The sequence below is a fragment of the Oncorhynchus keta genome, chromosome 35, assembly GCF_023373465.1.
Source record: "Oncorhynchus keta strain PuntledgeMale-10-30-2019 chromosome 35, Oket_V2, whole genome shotgun sequence".
In the NCBI taxonomy this organism is placed as follows: domain Eukaryota; kingdom Metazoa; phylum Chordata; class Actinopteri; order Salmoniformes; family Salmonidae; genus Oncorhynchus; species Oncorhynchus keta.
Genome location: NC_068455.1, coordinates 64366700 through 64373434, shown reverse-complemented (window position 1 = coordinate 64373434; position 6735 = coordinate 64366700). Strand labels below are relative to the sequence as shown.

Genomic DNA, 6735 nt, shown 5'->3' with positions numbered 1-6735 from the left:
TTTTCTCTCTCTCCCCAACATAAACAGGGTGGTGATTGCAACTGTCTCTGCATTTTTTGTCTCTCTCAACGCTGAATGTGTGTGCGTTTGTGTGTGTGTGTGGGGGGTATACTGTGTGTGTGTGTGTGTGTGTGTGTGTGTGTTTGTGTGTGTACAGTTATTGCGTGCGTGGGCTTCGTGTTTGTGCTTCCATGTGTGTGCGCTTCTGTGTGTGTGTGTATGTTTGTGTATGTTTGTGTGTGTCTGTTTGTCTGTGTGTGTATGTTTGTGTGTAAGTCTGCTTGTCTGTGTGAAGGCGACAGACAACAGTGAACTAGGCTTGTACCCTCATCTGATAACCTGTACGTCTACCTGAGACCCTGGAGGAAACACAATCACAACCCTGCTCCTATTCTAATTCACTTATCAAATGGAAGTCATTCTATGGATGAGAGAAGGTAATCATCGCTCTTCTTAGCTATTATCTGACTCGTTAGTTATAATAATATGTGTCTTGGCCTCGTAATTGAACTTGGAGAGACACACACACACACACACACCTTCAGGAGTCCAGCTGTCTGTCAACATCACGGTGCCCAGATTGAGATATTCAGATGGCCTAATAAGTAAGCAGTGAGTCAGATGGGGTTTCATTGGTGAGAAGGAGGAGTGAGAAGGACGGGAAAATAAGAAGATAGTCCAGGAGAAGTGTCTGATATGGTTGACCTCTTGACTATACAGCCCTAAGACAGGAAGTGACTGGATCACCAAACAAAGGGAAGAAACGTCTGGTTTGGTCAGACTTGATTAGAACGTCTTGTCTAACTAGAGATGTAGTTACACTGTAACCGCCAAACCATCAACACACTAAGCAGATACAGTTTGGAACACTATAGGAACATTACACAGATAGACCAATGGATGGATTAAAGGAGCATTATGTAGAATTTTTGCATTACAATGTCATAAAATGTCCATAATATATCTGCAGTAATAGTGAAATGTGTGTTTAAAATTTAAAATATAATGCTTTGGGCCCTTACAAAATGTTATTAAGAATTTCAGTTTTTCTATTGGTGCGTTTCTTGTTTTCGAATTGGAGGGCTGCACCCTCTCTCTTCGAGCAGTGTCACTTGAAGGCGTGGTTATCTTCTTCCAAGCACAATCAACATTGGTGGATTTCTTAGGCAAGCGTCCAGCCCCACTGGTTGCTGATACAGGTGCCAAAAAAAGGAGAGGTTTAGCCAAGCGACTAAATGATAAGGCTCGGAGAAAAACCTGAGTAAATATAGGTAACAATTTTAATTGCTGGAGAGAAGTTATGGTCCTAAATGGGCTGAATTCTGTTGCAGAGATGGTCTGTTTTTTGCTTGACAGGCAACGTTACCAAGATGTTGAGCCAGCTAAATTAGCTAGCTAGCTAATGTTAGCTGTGACGTTTGTGAATGGAGAATCCGGGTTAGCTTTATGCTATCTAAATTATATGGCTGTCTTGATAAATAACTAAGGTTTGCATAGTATTTTACGATCGAAACCAGTCAGGATATAGACATAACCTTGTATGTTTCTGAGAGTCATGATAATTTAGAATCTACTTACATTTTTGCGTTGGAGGCTCGCTAACGTTTCATGTGCATTTCTCCGTTTGAAAGTGATAGAACTGTAATGGCGCTCAGCTAACTAGCTAACATTATGTAGCTCGGTAGAAAGTTGACAAGCAAGCTCACTAGCTAAGTTTTGTGACATACATTAGGAAGCTAACTGGCTAGCTAGATATAATGTGATATAATACTTGGACATGCGCATAGTAAAAATCTAATTTCTCAACTTCTAGTTAGGCCCCACCACAATCCACTCCAAGGAAAGTGTTACCTCTGCCTGCTTTATCAAGCATCCAACACCACACTGTCAGATATGTGAGAATACATGCTTCATTTCAATAGGAGAATAGCTCGATGCTTTTTTCCTATTCCTTTCAATGATGGCTATTGGGTAGTGTGAACTTTCCTGTGTGTGCATAATTTATGGTTGGTTTATGTGTCCCTCTCTGTGCTTATTTTCTTTGAGTAGCCTATGTGGGGGTGTATCTCTCCGGGAACTTTCATGTCTCTGTTTCTAGTATTCAAAATATTTGCCAGTAATGAAGATACTATATGCTTGGAGTATAACCGACTGTCTTTTTCTAAAGGGGGATGAGTTTCTGGAGGAGCCTGCAGTGGTTGAGCTAGATGGGAGCACCATGGAGGCGACAGAAGTCGAAAACAAGCTACACTAAAGCTTTTTTGTTGTTAACTATTGTTGGGGAATAATCAGAATTGGTTGGTAACATAGGTAAGATGTTTTATATTCATCATATGTTTGTAAGTTACTTCTCATCTGAATGGTATTTTTGTATAATACTGTGGAGGGGTTGCAGTTATCTGTTCTATGTCAAGACTAAGTTGCATGGGCCGCAGAGAGGGGAGAGGTCAAGGTGTCATCATGTGTAAACATATCTTTTGCTCCACTGTGTCTGTGTGCCAGTCACTCCCTACTTTTCCCATCGGGGAGAGGAGGATGGAAGTGTCTGGAATCATTCTATGCTCCCCGTGAGCTTGTCCAGGATTGGTTGTATTTAGAATTGGTTGTATCTAAATGACAATTTGATATATGCCTGTTGATATGGAGTATTGGTTTATGCTTCTGTGTTTGAGTAAGGAGACAAAGCTGAACGATTTATTATGTCTATGCTGTCTGACTATGTGTGTTCTTTGCTATTAAAGGATCTCAGTTGCAATGTAGTGGGGCTCTCAGAGAATTCATTGAGAGACACTGAATTTATCTGAGAGTCACATGATTTTGATAGAGCTCATATAATTAAAGATGGACTTTGATAACTAATTCTGACTTGTGTGTGGTTTGCGCTCATGATTTGGTAAATAGAGGAAATTTCCACGACACTATTCCCAGACATTGTCACCCTATGCAGTGCATTCGGAAAGTATTCAGAACCCTTGGCTTTTTCCACACTTTGTTACGTCACAGCCTTATTCTAAAATTGATTTTTTTTATTTTTATCCTCAGCAATCTACACACAATACCCAATAATGACAAAGCAAAAACAGATTTTGGGATTTTTTTGCAAATGTATTAAAAATAGAAAACTGAAATAGTATTCAGACCCTTTACTCAGAATTTTGTTGAAGGAACTTTGGCAGCGATTACAGCCTCGAGTCTACTTGGTCACGACGCTACAAGCTTGGTACACCTGTATTTGAGGAGTTTCTCCCATTCTTCTATGCAGACCCTCTCAAGCTCTGCCAGGTTGGACAGGGAGCGTTGCTGAACAGCAATTTTCAGGTCCCTCCAAAGCTGTTTTATCAGGTTCAAGTCTGGTTGGGCTACTCAGAGACTCGTCCCTAAGCTACTCCGGCTTTGTCTTGGCTGTTTTCTTAGGGCCGTTGTCCTGTAGGAAGGTGAACCTTCCCCCAGTCTGTCCTGAGCGCTCTGGAGCAGGTTTTCATCAAGGATCTCTCTGTACTTCGGTCTGTTCATCTTTCCCTCGATCCTGACAAGTCTCCCAGTCCCTGCCGCTGAAAAACATACCCACAGCATGATGCTGCCACCACCATGCTTCACTGTAGGGAATGTGCCAGTTTTCCTCCAAATATGATGCTTGGCATTCAGGCCAAAGAGTTCAATCTTGGTTTCATCAGACCAGAGAATCTTGTTTCTCATGGTCTGAGTGTCCTTTAGGTGCCTTTTGGCAAACTCCAAGTGGGCTGTCATGTGCCTTTTACTGAGGAGTTGCTTCTGTCTGGCCACTCTACCATAAAGACCTCCTGATTAGTGGAGTGCTGCAGAGATGGCTGTCCTTCTTTCCTTTTTGCTCTGACATGCACTGTCAACTGCGGAAACTTATATAGACAACTATGTGCCTTTCCAAATCATGTCCAAATCAATCAAATTTACCACAAGTGGACTCCAATGAAGTTATAGAAACATCTCAAGGATGGTTAATGGAAACAGGATGCGCCTGAGCTCAATTTTGAGTCTCATTGAAAAGGGTCTGAAATTCATTCTTATGTCAATAAGCTATTTCTGTTTTTTTTATTTTTGATGCATTTGCAAAAATGTCTAAACACCTGTTTTCTCTTTGTCATTATGATGTGTTGTGTGTAGATTGATGAGGGGAAAAAATATTTAATACATTTTAGAATAAGGCTGTAACGTAACAAAATGTTGAAAAAAGGGAAGGGGTCTGAATACTTTCCGAATGCACTGTAGTTTTTGGAGTTTAATGTTACCTCATTTAATTTATTTAATTTCAACTCATCACTCGACATTCTGTGTGTCCAGTGGTTAGCTGGTAGACTGCTGCTGTAGCTGTATTAAATGGCTGACTAGCTATCTAGCTAGCTAGCTATGCCTATGTTAACAAATCCACAAAGGCAAGGCTTGTTGAGAAAGGGGGCAGGGGTGGGGAGGGGCGAGAGTTGTTTGAAAATAGCCTAACTGTCGTTGTAATACGCCTAGCTCCCACAATGTGGGAGAAAAATAGCGTTATCTCCTTTAACATCAGCTCACCATGCTCCTTCACACATGTAGAACCCTCTGTGGAAAGAGTTCTACGTAGAACCCAAGGGGTTCTACCTGGAACCAAAAAGGGTTCTAATTGGAACCAAATAGGTTCTACCTAGAACCAAAAAGTGTTCTTTAAAAGGTTCTCCTATGAGGACAGCCAAATAACCTTTTTGGTTCTAGATGTCACCCTTGTATAGTACAGTTCATTGATATGGGTCAGGCCAAGCAGAGACATATACAGTAGACGAAGAAGTACTATAGCAACTGCCATCAATGAGCTACACAATTTAAATCTACAGGTACACAGCTTCATCTAAAATCAGGTACAAACAAACACATCAATTATGTTTCCATGCCAGCTAAATGTTGATTAAGCATGAGATGATTGAAACCATGGGTTTAGTGTGCTGCTGGATGCTGCTGAGTGAAGAGACAGGAATGTATTTATTTTAATGCAATAACATTTACTTAGCCTGTAACAGAGTTGCTGGCCTGTGCTTTTTCTAATTGGTGCCAGTGGCTAAATCCTATCCATTTGCATCGACCTCCTTTGAAGACAGATGCAGATGAGCCAAACAAGTTCGCTAATTATGCCGGAGCGGAGCACGCTGAGGAGTGTGTGTGTGTGCTCTGATTGCAACGGAGTATGTATGTATGTCTGTGTGAGAGAGATAGAGAGAGAGAGTAAAGTGTATGTGTGTGGCTGTGGAGCCAAGGGGATATACAGCGTGACATTTAACCAGAGTTCACCAGACACACCAATCATGAATTGAATCCCAAATTAAACTAATGCTATAAATTTACATAACTTTATACCACTGCACAAACACACTGCATGTCCAGCCCGGCGGCCCCACTAGAACACCCTCAGTAGGTACCAGAACTATACTCAACGGCTGTAGAAGGAATCACCTATTGGGAATATAATTCTGACAAATAAACTTTAAAATACCCCTTATGGACAATATGGTTTTATCCACAAAACCCAATGTTCTTCCATCCCATCAAACCAAACAACAAGCAACAGTCCAGCTAAAATATGCAGATGGACACACGAATCTACACCCCAAAGATACCTAATATCCGGTCATTGGGCTGGGGTGCATGATGTGCTGGTTGTGTCCTGGCCGTCTAATGGCTGGTGTTGTTTCCCCCAGCACATAGACTAAGGGCAGCCAACAGGCCTGTCTCCACTGTGCACTCTGGTTGGTTGACACACACACACACACACACACACACACACACACACACACACACACACACACACACACACACACACACACACACACACACACACACACACACACACACACACACACACACACACTGTCAAATTGTCCTGGAAATTCTAATCAATAATGAGGAGAGACAAGGTCAATCACCAATCAGAATATAACTTTATTCAGAACTTATTAAACAGATTAATTTTTGCAATAATTAACGCTTGTCGACGACCCGCCCGTAGGTGATTCATTGAAAAGCCCAACGAGCGGATTTGAGCGTCGGCATTTTATACTAAAGTCCATCCTCCTAGATGTTCATGACAAACAACAGATGTATGGAATGGGTCACAAGGTTAAAATTTGTACGAAAGATACAAATAATTCACAGCAAACAGCATCTGCAGTAAAGACTTCTCATTGTGTAGAAACCAGGGCCAGGCCCAGAGCCATCTCTCCCTGGTACCTTTCAGTCAGGCACACAGACACTAATCATGCTATGGAATGTTGTCTTTATCACCAATCCATCGTAAATCCCCCAGAGGCCCACTTTCAGTTCACACAGACACAAGAGAGTTATAAGAACCCTCTATTCTGTTGCATAAAACAACCATTTGATGCAATAATAGTATTATAACATTAATCTTGTCATTTCTGTTCTGACACACACACACACACACACACACACACACACACACACACACACACACACACACACTCCACTGTACATTGGGCTTATGTGTGTGATGTATAGTGAAGCAGTGAGTGAGTGTAGAACAAGCAAAGTGGTGGCAGGATGCTACTGATACACTAGGAGCAGGACAGTGAGATGTTAACCCCTCTGGAAGATTTACATGTGACCCATCGTTAGCACTCACGATAGGATGCAGTCTGCCCTCTAAAACATGTGCAAAATGCATTCTCCCGAGAAAATGCTTAGACATCTTGGACATCTATCAGCATCTTGATGAGA

The 6735-nt window shown here is 41.7% G+C and overlaps 1 long non-coding RNA gene across 1 annotated transcript; it reads left to right on the top strand.

Moving 5' to 3' along the window:
- Positions 1-1145: 1145 nt before the first annotated feature.
- LOC127915586 (uncharacterized) lies at positions 1146-2859 on the top strand. Its single transcript, XR_008091382.1, has 2 exons — positions 1146-1271; positions 2168-2859. It is a non-coding gene; the product is annotated as an uncharacterized LOC127915586 (long non-coding RNA).
- Positions 2860-6735: the final 3876 nt, after the last annotated feature.